This window comes from Amblyraja radiata, chromosome 23, assembly GCF_010909765.2.
Source record: "Amblyraja radiata isolate CabotCenter1 chromosome 23, sAmbRad1.1.pri, whole genome shotgun sequence".
In the NCBI taxonomy this organism is placed as follows: Eukaryota; Metazoa; Chordata; class Chondrichthyes; order Rajiformes; family Rajidae; genus Amblyraja; species Amblyraja radiata.
The window spans coordinates 21,779,608-21,799,390 of NC_045978.1; the positions used below are offsets into that span (position 1 = coordinate 21,779,608).

Sequence of the window (19,783 nt, forward strand, 5' to 3'; positions counted from 1 at the left end):
TAAAATTGCAAATTGTCCCTGGTTTGTAGGATAGTGCTAGCGTGCGGGGTGATCGCTGGTTGGCAGGGCCTGTTTCCACACTGTATCTCTAAAGCCTAAAGTAAAGTCTAAAGTCTAATCAAGAATCTGTCAAACTCCACTTTAAAAATACCTAACGACTTGGCCACCCCAGCCGTCTGTGGCAATGAATTCCACAGAAACACACACACAAACCCGCATGCATGCATTTAAAAGCTGCCTATAACCCTGATTTGTATACGCCAGCGCTGACTGTATAATTAACAGCTCCACATGGAACAACAATGGGATTCAGTAATAAATTGTCCCCTTCAAGAGATCGTCAGCAGTGACCTTTAATTTGTTCGCTTATTTGTGAACATGACTGGACAATCTTTCTTCTGAATCAGTACCTCATTAAAAGGCTTCGTGCTGCCACTGATGGGGAAGGTCTGTACTGGTACCTTGTACTTTTATTATGCCCCTGTCCCACTTAGGAAACCTGAACGGGAACCTCTGGAGACTTTGTGCCCCACCCAAGGTTTCCGTGCGGTTCCCGAAGGTTTTTGTCAGTCTCCCTACCTGCTTCCACTACCCGCAACCTCCTGCAACCTGCAACCTCCGGGAACCGCACGGAAACCTTGGGTGGGGCGCAAAGTCTCCAGAGGTTTCCGTTCAGGTTCCCTAAGTGGGACAGGGGCATAACTGTGACGGGCCCATCTCGTAGATCAAACTTGTTTTTGCGCTCTGTGAATTGATTTACAAAGACATGTGAAGTTGGTGAGGTGGAGTGGCTGGAGATTCCTGGCAGTCAGAGCAAGCTTCAGTCTCAGGGTCAGTGGCGATATCCTCAGAGAACTGACCCTGTGCTGACATGGGAATTACCATCAGCGAACAGTTCACACCGTGCCAGACCTGCTCACTTGGATATAAACTCACGACCTGATTTCATGAGGGTGGCACGGTGGTGAGAGTTGCCGTCTCTCAGCACCAGAGACCCGGGTTCGATCCTGACTACGGGCGCTGTCTGTGCAGAGTTTGTACGTTCTCTCTGTGACCGCGTGGGTTTCCTCTCCACACTCCGGTTGCTGTCTACATCTGCCCGCACATGATCCATATCTCTCCCTCTCTCTCTCTCTCTCTCTCTCTCTCTCGAGGCCCACCAAGTCCACGCCGGCCAAAGGTCACCCCTATACTAGTTCCATCCCCCACACTAAGGACATTTTACAGAGGGCAGATTAATTTACAAACCTGCACATCTTTTGGAGTGTGGGAGGAAACTGGAGCACCCGGAGAAAACCCACGCGGTCACAGGGAGAATGTACAAACTCTGCATAGACAGCACCCGTAGTCAGGATCGAACCCGGGTCTGTAAGGCAGCAACTTTACCGTTGCGCCACTGCACCGCCCTTCAGGACAAAGTGGCCTAATCCGGGACTGCCGAGGGAGGTGCAGCAGGGATGGGGAGTCATAGGAATCTACAGCTAAATGCTGCTCCCAGGCGAATTTGAGTTGAGTTTATTGTCATATGCACAAGTGCAGGTTAGACAATAGACAATAGACAATAGACAATAGGTGCAGGAGTAGGCCATTTGGCCCTTCGAGCCAGCACCACCATTCAATGTGATCATGGCTGATCATCCCCAATCAGTATCCCGTTCCTGCCTTCTCCCCATATCTCCTGACTCTGCTATTTTTAAGAGCCCTATCTAGCTCTCTCTTGAAAGCATCCAGAGAACCTGCCTCCACCGCCCTCTGAGGCAGACAATTCCACAGAGGTACAGGTACAATTAAAATCTTGTTTGCAGCAGCATCACGGGTACATACACTCAGACAATATACACAAATGAGTGGGCAGCACACTGGCAAAGCTGGTGGAGCCGCCACCTCACAGAGCCAGAGAACCTAGTTCGATCCTGACCTCATCCATTGTCTTCCATGAGTTTGCCCCGTGATCGCGTGGGTTTTCTCCGGGTGCTCCGGATTCCTCCTATATCCCGAAGACATGCAGGGTTGTAGGTTAATTAGCCTCTAGGTGTTTCCAGTAGTGTGAGGGCCCAGAATCCAAGGGCACAGCCTCAGAATAAAAGGACGTACCTTTAGAATGGAGATGAGGAGGAATTTATTTAGCCAAAGGGAAGTAAATCTGTGGAATTCAGTGCCATAGGCGGCTGTGGAGGCTAAGATATGGTATTTTTAATGGAGAGATTGATAGAGTCTTGCTTAGTAAGGGGGACAAAGGTTGCAGGGAGAAGGCAGGAGAATGGGGTTGAGAGGGATAGATAGATCAGCCATGTCCTGAAGGGCGGAGCAGACCCGATGGGCTGAATGGCCTAATTCTGCTCCTATCTCTTATAGTATTAAGGTAGATTACCCCTAAATGTAGCGAGTGGATGCAAAAGTGGGATAACATAGAACTAGTGTGAACAGGCAGTTCCCAGGGATATCACAGAGACAGGAATCAGCTGCTTGGGCCAACTGGAGTGGGTGCTATTCCCAATCGATCCCGTTTGCCAGCGGAGAGTGACGCATTGGGAAAAATGGGAATGTGATGGGAATTTTTAGCAACGGTTCACTCCATAATACTTTGAGCCTTTGTGGTGCGGAGAGTTCTATTGACAAACTTCCAGCCTTCAATTCAGTAAGTCACAAAACAAAACTCATGTAACGAATGGAAATAATGACAGAAATGCATAAAAGCCGACTGCACACACATTTCATCATCTTTATTTTACATGTCAATTTTGTGACCTTGCCAACATTTCAGGACGGCGTATCCCTGGATATCTTTACATTAAAGGTGCTGACAGAATAACATAACTTGTCCAAAATAAATACGTTGGATGCTGTTTAATGCCTAGAAGGCAGCAAAGAGCAAGAGCCTTGTTAGAAGGGGAAGTGTGTCGGGAGAACTGGTGTAGCTGATGGTCTAGCTCCCCTTTCATCCCCTATCCTTCCTCAGGCAACCCCCAGTTCCCCAACCCCTCCCATCCCCAGTCTCTCCCCGTCTCTGCCTTTTGAACTGACTGGCCTCTGCTCTCTGTCTAAGGACAGCACAGTGGCGCAAGCGGTAGAGTTACTGCCTTACGGCGCCAGGGACCTGGGTTCGATCCTGACTATGGGTGGTGTCTGTACGGAGTTGGAACATTTTTCCCGTGACCATGTGGGTTTTCTCTGGGATATCCGGTTTCCTCCCACACTCCAAAGACGTACAGTTGGTAGGCTAATTAGCTTTGGTAAAATTGTAAATTGTCCCTAGTGTGTAGGATAGTTTTAGTGTGCGTGGATCTCTGATCGGCACGGAGGTGGGCCGAAAGGCCTGTTTCCGCGCTGTATCTCTAAACTAAACTAAACCAGTAGATCTAATTAAACATCTTTGCTTCACAATCCTTGCATTTCACTAAATGCCATCGAACCAAAACATTAGAGTCATAGAATCACAGTCATACAGGACAGAAACGGGCCCTTCAGCCTAACTTGCCCATGTTGACCAAGATGCCCGATATACAAGAGTCCCACCTGCCCACATTTGGTCCATATTACTCTAAATATTTCCTATCCACATACCTGTCAAAATGTCTCTTAAATGTTTAGTTTAGTTTTTGTCACGTGTCCTTGTTGCGTGCTAACCAGTCAGCGGAAAACTAGACATGATTCCCATTGAGCCGTCCACAGTATACATACACACAATAGAGGGAATAACGCAAGATAAAGCCAGTAAAGTCTGATGAAAGATATGCAGGCGGTCTCCAATAAGGTAGATGGGCGGTCAGGATCTAGTTGGTGAGAGAATGGTTCAGTTGCCTGAAAACAGCTGGGAAGAAACTCTCCCTGAATTTGTTGGTGTGCGTTTTCACACTTCTGTAGAAGTGCCTGCCTGAACTAGCTCCGCTGGCAGCTCGTTCCATATGCCCACCACCTTCTGTGTAAAAAAGTTGCTCCTCAGGTTCCTATTAAATCTTGCCTCTCTCACCCTAAACTTAGGTCCTCTGGTTCCTGATTCCCCTAGCCTGGGTAAAAGACTCAGTAGTGTGCATTCACCCTACCTATTCCCCTCATGATCTTATACACCTCTATAAGTTTACCCCTCAGCCTCCTGCACTCCAAGGAAAAAAAACAAAGTGCTGGAGGTACTCTGTGGGTCAGGCAGCATCTCTGGATGGAAATGCGCAAGAACCAAAACATGAACTCTGTCTTTCTCTCGCTACGGACACTTATGGGTCTGTTGAGTGTCTTCAGCCTTCTCTGCTTTTATTTCAGATTTGCAACATCAGATTTATGCAGAAAGGGCACAAAGTGCTGGAGTAACTTAGCAGGTCAGGCAGCAACTCCGGAGAACATGGATATGTGACATTTCACGCCGGGACCCTTCTTCAGACATGTCCTCCAGAGATACTGCCTGGCCCGCTGAGTTACTCCAGCACTTTGTGTCCTTTTTTGGTAAACCGGCATTTGCAGTTTCTTATTTCTACATCAGATTTTTGCGTTAATTTAGCTTTTTCCATTGTCAAATTGTTGTCAAATTTGAATTAGTAGTCACTATGGTAATCCAACATCGGACCGACTTCAGTGGGTAAGGAACCAATTATTAATTTGGCTGCATTCTCTTTGATAAATGTGTATTTTATAAAAAACTTCCATCCGTACAGCTACTTGATGATTTATCTCTTGTCACCCCTTGACAATGTCATTGAGGGATTAAACATCAGAACAAGACCACGGCCATTGAGATGATAGAACAAGAGGCACAAGGAACTGCAGCTGCTGGAATCATGAGCAAAACACAAAGAGCTGGAGGAACTCAACGGGTCAGTCAGTATCTGTGGAGGGAATGGACAGACGGCGTTTTGGGTCGCGATCCTTCTTTAGACTGGTTGTAGTAGAAGGGGAGAAAGCAGAAGATGAGTAGCGCAGTGGCACAGCGGGAGAATTTCCTGACTCGGTGATTCTCACCATTTCCCCCCCCTCCCCACTCTGCTTTCTCCCTCACACCCACCTTTCTCCCTCCAGTACCCCTCCCCTGCACTCCACTTGGACTCACCTATTTCTCCCCTCCTCCTTCCCTTCCACATATTCCTTCTTCTAGCTTCACAATTTGCATCTGTTTAATGTTTCTGTCTCGCACCTTCTGCTTTTTCATCTCTGGCCTTTGTTCCAACCATCTGCCTGACAAACCACTTCCTCCCCCCCCCCCCCCATTGCCTATGTACATCTGTTACCTGCCACACTTTGTCCTGCCCCTCCTCTCTCCCAGCTCTCTTCCCCCCACCCCCTAAACTGAGTCTGCAGAAGGATCCCGACCTGAAACATCACCTATCCATGTTCTCTAGTGATGATGCCTGAACCGCTGAGTTACTACAGATGATGCCCAAATCGCTACAGTTACTACAGATTGTGTCTATTTTCGGGGAACATTTGTTCACCCCAGAAAATAGGATTTTCAGATCCGGAGAGGTTGTTCAACACAAATTATGGCCTGGTGCGTTGATAAAACGGAGTCACCTCAACAGGACTCATCGTCTTAGCAGCTAGACCTGAGCGTTAATGAAAGCATTGACTTCAAAAGTGCTTCCACCTTAGTTTAGGATAGAGATATGCCCCTGTCCCACTTACGCAATTTTTTAGGCGACTACAGGCCACATGGTCGCCGGGGTGTCGCCTGTATGGTCGCGAGTAGTCTTCTCAGTCGCCCAAAGAATCGTAGCGTTTTTCTGGTCGCTGCTGGATTTTGAAATGTTCAAAACTTTTTGGCGACAGTTGGCTTGACGTCAATGAGCGTAGCTTGACTTTTCCTGATGTAGGTGCTGTTGTAGGTTGTCGCCAGGATGACGCAGGTTGTCGCTGGTGCTGACCGGTGAATTCCATTTGCGACTAACTACGTCAACCGGCGACAGGTACCGGCGACTGAATTGTCTTACCTTGTCGTAGCTTGTCGCGGGTGGACATAGGTTATCGTAGGTGAGGTCGTAGGTGGATGTCCTAATGGGTCGCGGGTTGTCTGTAGCTTGCTGTAGCTTGATGCCGACTAGGTGGTAGGTTGTTGTAGACATTATCGTAGGGGGGTCCAGTCGCCAGCTTTTCGGCGACCGGTTACGACTCTGACAGTCGGCGGCAGTCGCAGGAAAATCGACTGTGGGACAGGTCCAATACAGCGTGGAAAAAGGCCCTTTACCCCATCGAGCCCACACTGACCAGCGATCACCCCGTAGACTGGCACTATCCTACACACTGGGAACAATTTACAGAAGCCAAATTAACCTATGAACCTGCACGTCTTTGGAGTGTGGGAGGTAATCGGAGCACCCGTGGAAAACCCACGCAGCCACAGGGAGAACGTACAAACTGTGTACAGACAGTACCCATAGTTAGGATCGAACCCAGGATGCCGTCGCTGTGAGGCAGCAACTCTACCGCTGCTCCATTTGCCACCCTCGATTCCAGGGTTCCAGGATTTAGACCCAATGTTGCTGAAGAGATGTAAATATCCAAGATGGTGGGCGACGTTGAGAAGATCCTATTGTTGGTGGACCTTCCAAGAAGCTGGGAAACGAGGTGGAGGTGGATGCTCCCCACCACCAGGCTGCCCCTCCGAGATGCCTCCTTGCTGAGAATCTGCTCCACAGCCAGCCCTGGAGTACACGTGGCCGGAAGGCAGCTCGAGATCCCTGCTGCGTTAGGGAGAAGCTCGTCTTGATTTCCTCATCGTCTCCCCAAGCAGCTGTGATCAGCGAGACCACGTTTGAGGGGGGAAAGAAAGGCAAACGCTGCCTTGCAAACATAAATCTTGGAGCGTGCAGTCGACATCAATCTTCGGAGTGTGACGGCCGGGGGGTGGAATGTATTCTGTTGGGGCTTCACGTGTCAGGGCAGTCAGTGTACAGCGCGCACACACCTGTGCATTGTGGAGAGCCGTCAGGCAGCGTGTCTGCACCTCACCCCGAGTGTGTCTCATGCCTTCCTGCAACAACCCCACAAGCAGATAAATAACCACAAATACAAACCATGGAAAATTCAGTTAAACTCCGAGCTCTGTGTCTGAGGAAATAAAATCCATGGCCCCGTGACAGTGTTGGCATGCACGACTGAGGTACATGCTGCACACACACACGCACACACACACACGTACACACACTACACAGGTGCACATCCACACACAAGCACACACACAAACACACATACATATGTGAATGCACTTGCACTTGCACACACGTTTCACTTGCACTTTATGTGCAAGTGACGTATAAAACTGATTGACTGATTGATTGATACACACACACATATACGTACACACACACAAAAGCACACACACTTGAACACACACACACGCACTCATACAAACATGTGAGCACACACACTCACACAAACACACACACACACATACAATACACATGTGCAGGCAGGAGAATAGGATTGATACGTTGCCAGGACAACGGGCCTTCATGGTTAGGCCATGAACCCACACTTACAATCTGGTACTTGTAAATGGCTCCAAACTAGCGACTCTGTATACTTAGTGTACTAGTATACACTTGTAGTGTATCTGAGATGCTTATCTAGGATATATCTAAGTGCTTATGTATAGTGATACTTTTACTGAACTGTATACAAGAATGAATTCCACTGTACCTCGGTACATGTGACAATAAACCTAAACCCACACCTAGACCCCCTGGATGCCTGATCCAAGGTCAACCACCCACTGGTGCTGTGGGCAGTTGGTGCCTTGGTGGGACTCCAGCCCCTGGCCATTTGGGACATCTACACACTGACGTACGTCCCTTTGACTGAACAAACGAGCCCTGAGGATATGGAGATCTGGCGGAGCGGCAAAACGCAGTGCCAGTGCCGGCTTCCAGCTCCATGTACAAACTTTAGTTACCTGTGCCGGAGAGAGACGAGAACAGAGGGCGTTTGTTCAAGTTGGCCCTTGAACAGCAGAGCCAAGCCAACCTCCCAGTGACAGCTCTGCCAAACATGCCACTGAGTCCAGCTCCAGATCCCTCCTCGTTTTCCCTTCTAGACTTTAGAGATACAGCATGGAAACAGACCCTTCGACCCACCGAGTCCGCACCGACCAGTGAACACGCATAATCTATAATTTTTTACCAAAGCCAATTAACCTCCAAAACTGCACATCTTTGGAGTGTGGGAGGAAACCGGAGCATCCGGAGAAAATGTGCGTGGTTACAGGGAGAACATACAAACTCTATACAAACAGCACCTGAGGTCAGGATCGAACCCGGGTCTTTGGCGCTGTAAGGCAGTAACTCTACCACTGCGCCGTCGTGCCGCCCTCTTAGAGAAAAATCATCCTCTGACTTTTTATCTCAGCAGGGCAACGACTGTTAAGGACATGTAGACTTCAGTCATTAAGTCGTACATCGCAGAAACAGGCCCTTTCGGCCGACCATGTCGGTACTATTCATTGTAACAACCCATAGTACCATCTACTCACATTAGCACTGTTGTTCATAAGTTCATAAGTCAGAGTAGTATGAAGTAGACCATTCAGCCCATTGAGTCCACTCCGCCATTTAATTGTGGCTGATCTATTTTTCCCTCTCAACCCCATTCTTCTGCCTTCTCCCCATAACCTTTGACACACTTACTAATCAAGAATCTGTCAATCCCCGCCTTAAAAATGCCCAATGACTTGGTCTTCACATCCGTCAGTGGCAACGAATTCCACAGATTCACCACCCTCTGACTAAATTAATTCCTCCTCACCTCCTTTTTAAAGGAGTGTTTGTTTACTCTGAGGCTGTGCCCTCTGGTCCTTGACTGTCCAAATAGTGGAAACATCCTCTCCACATCCACTCTATCCAGACCATTCACTATTCTGTAAGTTTCAATGATGTCCCCCCCCCCCCCCTCATCCTTCTAAACTCCAGTGAGTACAGGCCCAGTGCTGTCAAACACTCATCATTTGTTAGCCTTGGCCATTCACGTACTGTCTAGATTCAGAGGAGGTTTAGAGAGTATTAGCTACAAGGAGAGGTCAGACAAACTTGGATTGTTTTCTCTGCAGCATGACCTGCGTGGGTTTTCCCCAGGTGCTCTGGTTTCCTCCCACTTTCCAAAGACGTGCAGGTTTGCAGGTCAAGTTGCTTGGTATGAATGTAAATTGTCCCGAGTGTGCAGGTTAGAGTAAATGTGCGGTGCTGGTACGGACCCGGTTGGCCGAAGGGCCTGTTTTTGTGCTGTATCTCTAAACGAAACTAAATTAACACTATCCCACACTTTAGGGACATTTTAAAATTTTACAGAAGCCAATTAATCTGCAAACTTCCACGTCTGTGGAGTGTGGGAGGAAACCGGAGCACCTGGAGAAAACCTATGTGGTCATGGGGAGAATGTACAAACTCCATACAGACAGCACCCGTAGTCAGGATCGAACCCAGGTCTCTGGCGCTGTGAGACAGCCACTGTAGGTGGAAGCATGGAAGATGAGTCATGTTGAGGTGGCTTTGTTTCAGTGACTCGTTGGGCTGAAGTATCCATTTCCACGCTGTATCTCTAAAACTAAGATGCTCCCTGACCCGCTGAGTTGCTCTGCCATGTGCAATGAACCTCTGAACTTTGCTTCAAGGGCTGACAGTGAGTACTAACCCTCCCTTTGACACCTGCTCAGAACGCTGGGGTGGGGTTTGGACGCATTAACGGCGAGATCGGAAGGGCCGAGATCACGAGGAGAGGGCAGGATACGAGCGAATCAAGGTTCTGCCTCTCCGAAGCGTTGAGAAAGCAAAGGAGCAAGACTTGGAACCCGTACATACATGATGTCACCCTCCTCTCATTCCAGCCAATCGGTTGAATGATTATCACCCACAGGAGGACCCAGACTCTTCTGGTTTTTCCCATAAATCTCCTCCGTGCTTCGCTAATTAACCTTTATAGATTTTTTAATGTGTATAAACACTATTTTTGACACCTACTACCTCATTCTCCCACCCCCCACCAAGGCTGGGGAGCTGCTCGGAGGCACCAGCAGGTCAAGCAGCGTTCAGAGCTCTTAAAAAACAAGCAAGCGAGGCTGCACGGAGGAAAACAACCCCTGAGCCGTAAGCCCCGAGCAAAACCCAACCTCGCGATTGTTCTCAGCGGTCCTGGAAGCAAGGCCGCCGCCGCTTGATATAAATAAAAGCAAACAATATCTGCAAGAGGTTGGAGGCAAGTGGAATAAAACCAGCCAATCTTTCTCCCTCCATTGAACATTTGACCTTCGGTGGAAAACCTTGAACAGCCAGAGTAAGATTAATAGGTCTCCACCGTGGGAATATTCTGTGGAATTTTGCTCTGATTATTTGTTGTACGATCCAGGGACAGGGCTGGGGTGAGCAGAACAGCGAGCGGAGAGGACTAGAAACTTCTTGTGGCAGGACATGGGAACGGGATTCATTGTTTATTGGGCTTGGTGCACCTTTAAGGAATGAGTGGACTGTCTGGTATGGTCTGAGACATAGAAACCAAGGGCTGCAGATGCTGATTTATACCAAGGATAGAGACAAAGTGCTGGAGTAACTCAACGAGTCAGGCAGCATCCAGCATTTAGGGGCGGCATGGCAGGAGAGTTGCTGCCTTACAGCGCCAGAGACCCGGGTTCAATCCTGACTAATGTCAGTACGGAGTTTTACGTTCTCCCTGTGGCCGGGTGGGTATTCTCCGGGTGCTCTGGTTTCCTTCCACACTCCAAAGATGTCCAGGTTTGTAGGATAATTTAGCTGTGGTAATTGTAAATTGTAGGATAATGCTAGTGTATGGGGATGCCATGTATGGGAATGCTAGTGGTCGGTGTGGTCTCGGTCGGTCAAAGGGTCTGCTTCCGCTTTGTTTTCCTAAACTGTAAACTAAGGTAAATCTCTGGAGAACATAGATGGGTGACGTTTCGTGTCGGGGCCCTTCTTCAGACTGTAGGTCCATTGTTGGCCAGGGGAGAACTGTGCAACTGGTAAAACGACCGGGGTGGCGGAAGGATGCAAGGGAGGAGGAGAGGGGAGTGTAGGTAGAGTTTACTTAAAATTAGAGAATTCAATGTTCACACCACTGGATTGTAAGCTACCCAAGCAAAATATGAGGTTGCTCTTCCTCCAGTTTGCGTGTGGCTTCACTCTGGCAATGGAGGAGGCCCAGGACAGAAAGGTCAGTGTGGGAATGGGAAGGGGAGTTGAGATGGTTGGCAACCGGAAGACTTTTGACGGCATTCCTGTTAGTTAGGATTCTCTCACCCACAAGTTTACATCTCCAGCCCTCTCCAACTGGACCTATTCCAGAAAACCAAAGTGCTAGAGGAACTCAGCGGATCAGACAGCATCTATGGAAGGAAATAGACAGAGGCGTTTCGGTCGGGACCTTCTGCAGACTGTCTGCAGAAGAGACCTGACCTGAAATATCGCCACAGTCCGAGGAAGGGTCCAGACCCGAAATGTCGCCTGTCCATTCCCTCCCCAAACGGTTTAAAATACCCAATGACCTGTCCTTCACTGCCGTCCGTGGCAATGAATTCAACAGATTTGACACCCTGTAGCTAAAGAAATTCCTCCTCATCTCCTTTCTGAAGATAAATGTCTGCCCTCTTCCTTCCACAGACGCTGACTTACCTGGCAGACACAAGCAACTGCAGATGCTGGAATCTTGAGTAAAACACAAAGTGCTGGGTGAACTCAGCCGGTCAGGCAGCATCTGGTGAGTCAAGAGTGTTTTATTGTAATATATCCCGAAACAGAACAATGAAATTCTTACTTGTAGCAGCACAACAAATATGTGAACATGTTACTTTGTAAAACCCATAATGTACAACTAAAAACAGTTCAGTATATAGGTAATTTTTAGTTGTTATATATAAATATAAAAACAAATAGATAAATAATAGAGGGAATGGACAGGCCACATTTTGGGACAGGTCCTTTCAGACTGATTCACCTGACCATTCCCTCCACAGATGCTGCCTGACCCATTAAGTTCTCTGGCACTTTGTGTTTTGCTGAAGATTCCATCAACTGCAGTTCCATGTGTCTCTGGCCAGTCTGTCTGTAGCCTCCTTCACTGGTAATGGCATTGGTTTTTCATTATCACGTTTACCGAGGTACAGTGAAAAGCTTTTATTTGTGTGCTATCTGATTAAATCAAATCGTACCGTACATGAGTGTCATTAGACCATACACAAATATGACAAAGAGAAAAATACCAGAGTACAGAATGTAGTTTTGCAGCATTGTGGCGTTATAGTTCCAGAAAAAAAAGGTGCAATGTTCACGACGAGGTAGGTTGGAAGATTAGGACTACACCCCCAGCTTATGGGAGAACCATTCAGTAGTCTGATAACAGGGGGAAAGGAGCAAAAATATCAATCATCCCTTTCCATATACAGATGCTGCTTGACCTGCAGTCACTCCAGCAGTTTGTCTTTAGCTCCAGATTCCAGCATCTGCAGTTTCTTGTGTGTTCATGGTGCCAATATCATTCCTTCTCCCAGCTTCTTGCCGATGGGAGAGCGTTATAACTGTCTCTGGTTCTCCATTGATCGGCCAAGGATATCTTATGCCTTTACAATGCTTGTCAAAATGGAGTCAGAGAGTCATGGAATCATGGGAACGGGCCCTTCAGCCCAATTTCTCCATGATGACCGAGATGCTCCATTTATGCTGGTCCCATTTGCCCGCCTGTCCCCCCCATATCCCTCTGAACCCTTTCCTTCCATGTATGGAAATGCTTTTTAAACATTGTTATTGTATCTGCCTCAACTACTCCGTCTGGCAGCTTGTTCCACATAGCGACAAACCCTCTGCATTAAAAAGTTGTCCCTCTGGTTTTTTCCCTTTTTCAAAAAGCCTTTTGCTCTACCTTAGTATGCCTGACAATAAACTAAACTAACCTCTCATCTTAAACCTATGCCCTCCAGTTCTTGATTATGGATAATTGATTCTGGTTCTTGATTCCTGTGCTCCAAGCAATAAAGTCATAGCCTGCTCAATCTCTCCCTATAGCTCAAGCCCTCGAAACCTGGCAACATCCTCGTAAATTTTCACTGCACCCTTTCCAGCTTAACAACACAACACCCTCAACTACCTCCAGTGCAGCTCGTTCCAAATCTTCTCTGCACAATGTTAAGCCATCTCCCTCTTCCTCAACTCCCTTGGGAATAGTGGCGCAGTGGTAGAGTTGCTGCCTCTCATCACCAGAGACCCGGGTTCGATCCTGCTTACGGGTGCTGTCTGTGCGGAGCTTGGGCATTCTCCCGGTGACAGCGTGGGTTTTCTCCGGGTGCTCCGGTTTCCTCCCACGCTCCCAAGACATGAGGTGTTTACTACATAGGGTGAATGCACAAAGTCTTTTACCCAGAATTCAGATTCAACTTTAATTGTCATTGTCAGTGTACAGTACAGAGACAACGAAATGCAGTTAGCATCTCCCTGGAAGAGCGACATAGAATATCATTTCAATAAATACATCTATTTACATGCATACAGTCATAGTGTTTTTCCTGTGGGAGGAGTGTCCGGGGGGGGGGGTGGGTGATTGGCAGTCACCGAGGTACAGTGTTGAGTAGTGTGCAGCTGCAGGGAAGAAGCTGTTCCTGGACCTGCTGGTCCTGCAACGGAGAGACCTGTAGCGCCTCCCGGATGGTAGGAGGGTAAACAGTCCATGGTTGGGGTGAGAGCAGTCCTTGGCGATGCTGAGCGCCCTTCGCAGACAACGCTTGCTTTGGACACACTCAATGGAGGGGAGCGAGGAACCGGTGACCCCGTCTTCGTGGCCTACCAGCGGGCTTGGAGCGTCGTTTCCTGGCGGGGACCGCCCAGCACCTCGTCTTCGTTGGCGGCACAGCGCTGGAGCGCTATCGTGGAGCGGAGCGGGCGATGCCTTGCCTAGGTCGCCGCGCTGGATCGACGCGCTGAAGCTCCGGTGAGCTGTGACCGCCGTGTTCAACACCTCCGGGCTGCGGGTCGGCGGAGCGGAGCGGGCGGCGCCGACTTTAACATCGGGAGCCTGGGAGCTCCAACCCGGTGCGTCCCTGTCGGCTTCGGAAGCCGACAATCCCCTGCTAGGAAGCGGCCGTTCCAGGTGGCCCAGCCACTGTGGAGACTCTCCCGACGCCGGGGCAACACCACCCGGCCAGAACGGCCAGGAACATCGGGCCTCCGTAGAGGCAATAGCGGAGGCCTCAATAGGCCTGACATTTGGGAGAACTGGGGTTGGGGACTGGACTCTGTGCCTTCCCCCACAGTGGTAACCACTGTGGGGGGATGATTTTTTTTGTATATAGTTACTATGTTAGTCTGTGTCCAAGATGGCTGTCGGAAGGGAGAGTGGACGCTGGCACGCTTTAGCTGCCGCTGCTCTCTCTTCACATTGTGTTTTTTGATTTTGTGTCTTTGGAGCGATTTCTATCTTTAATTTGTATATTGATGATGTCCTTATTATTTATTTTTCTCCGACTATATGTTTTTTTCTCTTCTGTTTAATCTTTGTAAGGTGTCCTTGAGATTTGAAAGGCGCCCGAAAATAAAATTTATTATTATTATTATTATTATGGTGATGCGTTCAAGAACTAAAGGCCACAGGTGTAAGGTGAGAGGGTTTGCAGGTTAATAGGTTTCTGTGAACTGTCTCGAGTGTGTAGGGTGAAACTAGTGTAGGGGTGATTTTTCAGCCGGTGTGACTCGATGGGCCTGTCTCCACGCTGTATCTCTAAGTGAAACAAAACTGAACTGGCTCATACGCTTCACGTTGCCCTTCCTCGTTCTCCCTACTTACGCCGATCATCTCTCAGTTTCTGTGCCGTGTCTCTCTTGCATCTTCAACCAGACGGCCTATGTCCTCTCTCCCCGAACTGATTTATGTTCATGGAGGAACCAAGTTCTGAGGCCAAGATATTCATTTCCCAAGTGGACGGGTCATCCATTTTCTGTGCATTGCTGTCGATTTTCTCAGCCACGTTTGTTGGATCCGACCCGTTTCCCAACTTCTACTGTCTTTAATTTATTACCTTCAGTTGCAATGTGTTGCTTCCCCTGTTCCTCTCTGTTGCATTCCTTCATCCTGACAGACCAAACCCATTGGCATACAACTGTACTCTTATTTATCCATAAAGCCCATCAATTGTCATGGTTAGTCTTAGAGAGATGCAGCGCCCTTCAGCCCACCAAAGTCTGTGCCGACATCAGCCACCCATTTACATTCTCCATGTACGGGCAGCACAGTGGCACAACAGTAGAGTTGCTGCCTCACAGCTCCAGAGACCCAGATCTGATCCTGACTCCGGGTGCTGTCTGTACGGAGTTTGCATGTTGTCCCCGTGACTGCGTGGGTTTTCCCCAGGTACTTTGGTTTTCTCCCACACTCCAAAGACGTACAGGTTTGTAGGTTAATTGGCTTGGTAAAATTGTAAATTATCTCAAGCACGTGTGGGATTGTGTTAGTATACGGTGTGATCACTGGTTGGTGCAGGCTCAGTGGGCCGAAGGGCCTGTTACCAGGTTGCATCTCTAAAGTCTAAATTATTTTCACGGTATACATGACAATAAAAAAATGAAACTAAACTATAATCTCATAACTTCACCACATTAATTTATGTTCCCTTCTCCCAGACATGTCTATCCAGCCTCATGTGCAAGTACATCCGTTTCTCTCCACAGCTCCATGTGGGAACGACCCCCATATTCCCAGTGATCCCTGGGTGAGGAAGCTTCTCCTGAAGTTCCCAATTGTATTTATTAGCATCTACTACAGATTTATCAGCCTGGCTCTGAGCCTTCTGCGTGTGTGTGAAGATATCCGAGAGGACAAGACACAAAGGAGGAATGAGGGGAGGCTGAGGGTTTCTCATGGGCCTGCAAATCTTCATTTCACCTTCTAGCCTTTCCCGTTACCACACCTCATGCTTTGCAACCCCGGAGAGAAACATACTTCAACTCTCCAGGCCTCTCAAGGCTACGTGTAGAAACAAGGAACTGCAGAGGCTGGTCTATACCAAAGATAGATACAAAGTGCTGGAGTAACTCAGTGGGTCAGTCAGCATCTCTGAAGAAATGGGGAGCTTCCTCTGACTACAAGCTATAGATGGTCGTCCGGGGGAGTGCAGGAGAAGGAGGAAGGTTGGAGACGGGAGAATGGGCTCATCACTGGGCAGTGAGGGCTCCTTCTCATAGAGGCGGAGGCAATGGAAGAAAAGCTCTATGTTATGACAAACACGGAACACGTTGAGATTGTGGCATGATATCGATAGCCGTCCGGGGGGAATTCAAGAAAGAAGTCTGAAGGAACCGGGGCACCCGGAGGTAACCCACGCGGTCACGGGGAGAACGTGCAAACTCCACACACAGACATCACCCAAAGTCAGGATCGAACCCGGGTCTCTAGCATTGTTAGGCAGCACCTCTACCAGCTGCTCCACTCTGCTGCCCCATCCATAGCGATGTTATCAGTACATGTTGCCTTCAGGGTGGATATAAAAACACTGGGCTAATAATAAGATTTCATTTGTAAGTCAACGTAACTACTCGGCCTGGAAATCTCTGGCCCTTTGACTCCATCTACACTTCACGCTGCCTTGAAAAAACTATCAACATAGTCAAGGACTTGTCCCACCCCGGTCATTTGTCTTTTTCCCAGCTCCCGTCCAGCAGAGGGTACAGAAGCTAGAAAACACGCACCACCAGACTCAGGAACAGCTTCTACCCCTCTGTTATTAGGCTACTTAACGGTCCTTCCATAAGCTAGGGTACTGTCCGATTCACCTCATTGCGGACATTAGACGTTTTCTATGGCATTGATGTGCTACAATACTGAGAACTACATTCTGCACTATGTTTCAGCAGTAAAAATGAAAGTTCAACCCTTGGCACAAGGGGAGGACTGGGATGTAGTGTGAGGAGTGAGTGGAGAAAGGGGCAAGCATACTGCCGGGTTGCGTCACAGCTTGGTTCAGGAGCAGCACTGCTCAAGAGTGCAAGGAATTGGAGAGAATTGTAGATGTAACCCAGTCCATCACACGGACCAGCCTCCCCACCACTGAGTCCATCCACACTTCACACTGCCTCGGGAAAGTAGCCAACACAATCAAAGACTTATCCCACCCCGGACATTCCTTTGTCTCCCTGCTCCCGTTGGGCAGAAGATACAGAAGCTTGAAAGCGCGTACCACCAGACTCGAGAACAGCTTCTTCCCCTCTGTTATCAGGCTTCTGAATGGTCCTTCCATAAGTTAGCCTAGTGTCTGATTCTCCAATCTACCTCAATGCGGATATTGGATATCTTCTCTGGAACTGTAACGCAACAATGTTGAGAAACAATATTTTGCCCTCTGATATGTTTCTCTTCATGCTATCTGATGTACAGCACTTGTGTATGGCTTGGCTGCACTCATGTACGGTATGAAGAAACTGCAGATGCTGGTTTATACCGAAGACAGACACAAAATGCTGGAGTAACTCAGCGGGTCAGGCAGCATCTCTGGAGAATTGAAATAGGTAACATTTTGGGTTGGAATCCTTCTTCAGACTGAAAGTATGATCTGATTTGATTAAAACAGCACGCAAACAAAAGCTTTTCACTACACCTCAGTACACGTGACGATAATAACTAGGCCTAAACCTAAACCCTCAAGGACAGTTCACCAATGGCACAGTGGAGACACTAGGAACTGCAGGCACAATAAAAGTGGTAGAACTGGTAGAGCCGCTGCCTTACAGCGTCAGAGACCTGAGTTCAATCCTGATTTCGGGTGCTGTCTGTGTGGAGTTTGCACGTTCTCACTATGATGGCCTGGGTTTCCTCCGGGTGCCCCGGTTTCCTCCCACATCTACAAGACATGCGGGTTTGTAGGTTAATTGGCCCTCGGTAAATCGCACGTGGTGTGAAAGAGTGGATGAGATAGCGAAAGGCCTGACTAGAGTAGTTGTGGAGAGGGTGTTTCCACTAGTCGGAGAGTCTACGACCAGAGGCCATAGCCACAGAATAAAAGGACCTACCTTTTGAAAGGAGATGATGAGGAATTCCTTTAGTCAAAGGGTGGTAAATTTGTCGGATTCATTGCCACAGACAGCTGTGGAGGCTGTCAATGGATATTTTTAGTGTGGAGATTAATAAGATCTTGATTAGTAAGGATGTCAAGGGTCCAGAACAAGGGGGTCACAGTTTAAGGTTAAGGGGAAAATCTTTTAGGACTGAGATGAGGAAAACATTTTTCACACAGAGAGTGGTGAATCTCTGGAATTCTCTGCCACAGAAGGTAGTTGAGGCCAGTTCATTGGCTATATTGGTTAGATGTGGCCCTTGTGGCTAAAGGGATCAGGGGGTATGGAGAGAAGGTAGGTACAGGATACTGAGTTGGATGATCAGCCATGATCATATTGAATGGCGGTGCAGGCTCGAAGGGCCGAATGGCCTACTCCTGAACCTATTTTCTATGTTTCTATGTTTCCAATGGGAAGAAGGCAGGAGAATGGGGTTGAGAGGGAAATATAGATCAGCCATGATTGGCTGGAGGAGCAGACTTGATGGGCCAAATGGTCTGTTCCTGCTCCTAGAAATTATGAACATGAGAAAGTGGGATAACATAGAACTAGTGTGAACGGGTGATGGTCGGCATGGACTTGGCGGGCCGAAGGGCTTGTTTCCCCGCTGGATCTTTATCTCCAAACTAAAATATATAGCTTGGTTTTTTGTTTGCTCGATTTCTTGCATAATTGAAACAGTGTAGACTATGACTTTCACCTTTAAGTGTTGCACAGTACATCTGCAAATAATTATTTTATCCAGAATGAAAGCAACGGCATATTTTACTTGTGAAAAAGTAGTGCCCCTGTCATTTCATCCAGGCCCCTATAGATTGTTTCAATAACATCTCGCTTTTCTCCCACTTTTTTATTGCTCTTGACAGCTACAAATAAGCATATTTATTCCCCACTTTATTGTTACAAGCACTAAAACATGGTTTCATATTAAGGAATTCATGAACATTATCTTTGTTATGGTATTTTTAACTGTTCAGGAAGACCAATAAATCACCGTGGTCGATGCAGTCAGCTCCGACATCTCAGCTTTACATCAGTTTAGTTTAGTTTAGTTTAAAGACACAGCATGGAAACAGGTCCTTCGGCCCAAGCCGACCATCGATCACCGTACACTCGTTCTATATTATCCCAGTATAGGGGCAATTTGCAGAAACCAATTAACTTACAAACCCACACACTTTCTAAAAAAACGTCTAAAGGGCGTAGCTTTAGAAAAGAGGTGAGGAGGAATTTCTTTAGTCAGAGGATGGTGAATTTGTGGAATTCATTGCCACAGAAGGCAGTGGAGGCCAAGTCAATGGATAATTTTAAGGCAGAGATTGATGGATTCTTAATTAGTACAGGTATCAGGGGTTGTGGGGAGAAGGCAGGAGAATGAGATAGAGAGGGAGAGATAGATCAGCCATGATTGAATGGCGGAGTAGACTTGCTGGGCCGAATGGCCTAATTCTGCTCCTATAACCTATGAACTTATGAATCTTTAGAATGTGGGAGGAAACCAGAGCACCCGGAGAAAACCTACGTGGTCACAGGGAGGACATGCAAACTCCACACAGACAGCACCCGAGGTCGGGATCAAACCGGGGTCTCTGGCGCTGTGAGGCAACAACTCTACCCACTGCGCCACAGTGTCGCCCCTTATCTGGTATGACCCAGATTTCATTTTGTTCAGAACTCACTCTCTCACCCACTGGTCTACAACAGGAAGGGATAAATAAAACAATTAGACTTACATTTATATAGTGCCACACACATTCCTTTAAGGAAATACA

The 19,783-nt window shown here is 47.9% G+C and overlaps 1 long non-coding RNA gene across 1 annotated transcript; it reads left to right on the plus strand.

Annotated features, from left to right (window-relative positions):
• The first annotated feature begins 2,162 nt into the window (after window positions 1-2,162).
• LOC116986105 lies at window positions 2,163-19,447 on the plus strand. Its single transcript, XR_004415415.1, has 3 exons — window positions 2,163-2,265; window positions 9,088-9,095; window positions 19,399-19,447. It is a non-coding gene; the product is annotated as an uncharacterized LOC116986105 (long non-coding RNA).
• Window positions 19,448-19,783: the final 336 nt, after the last annotated feature.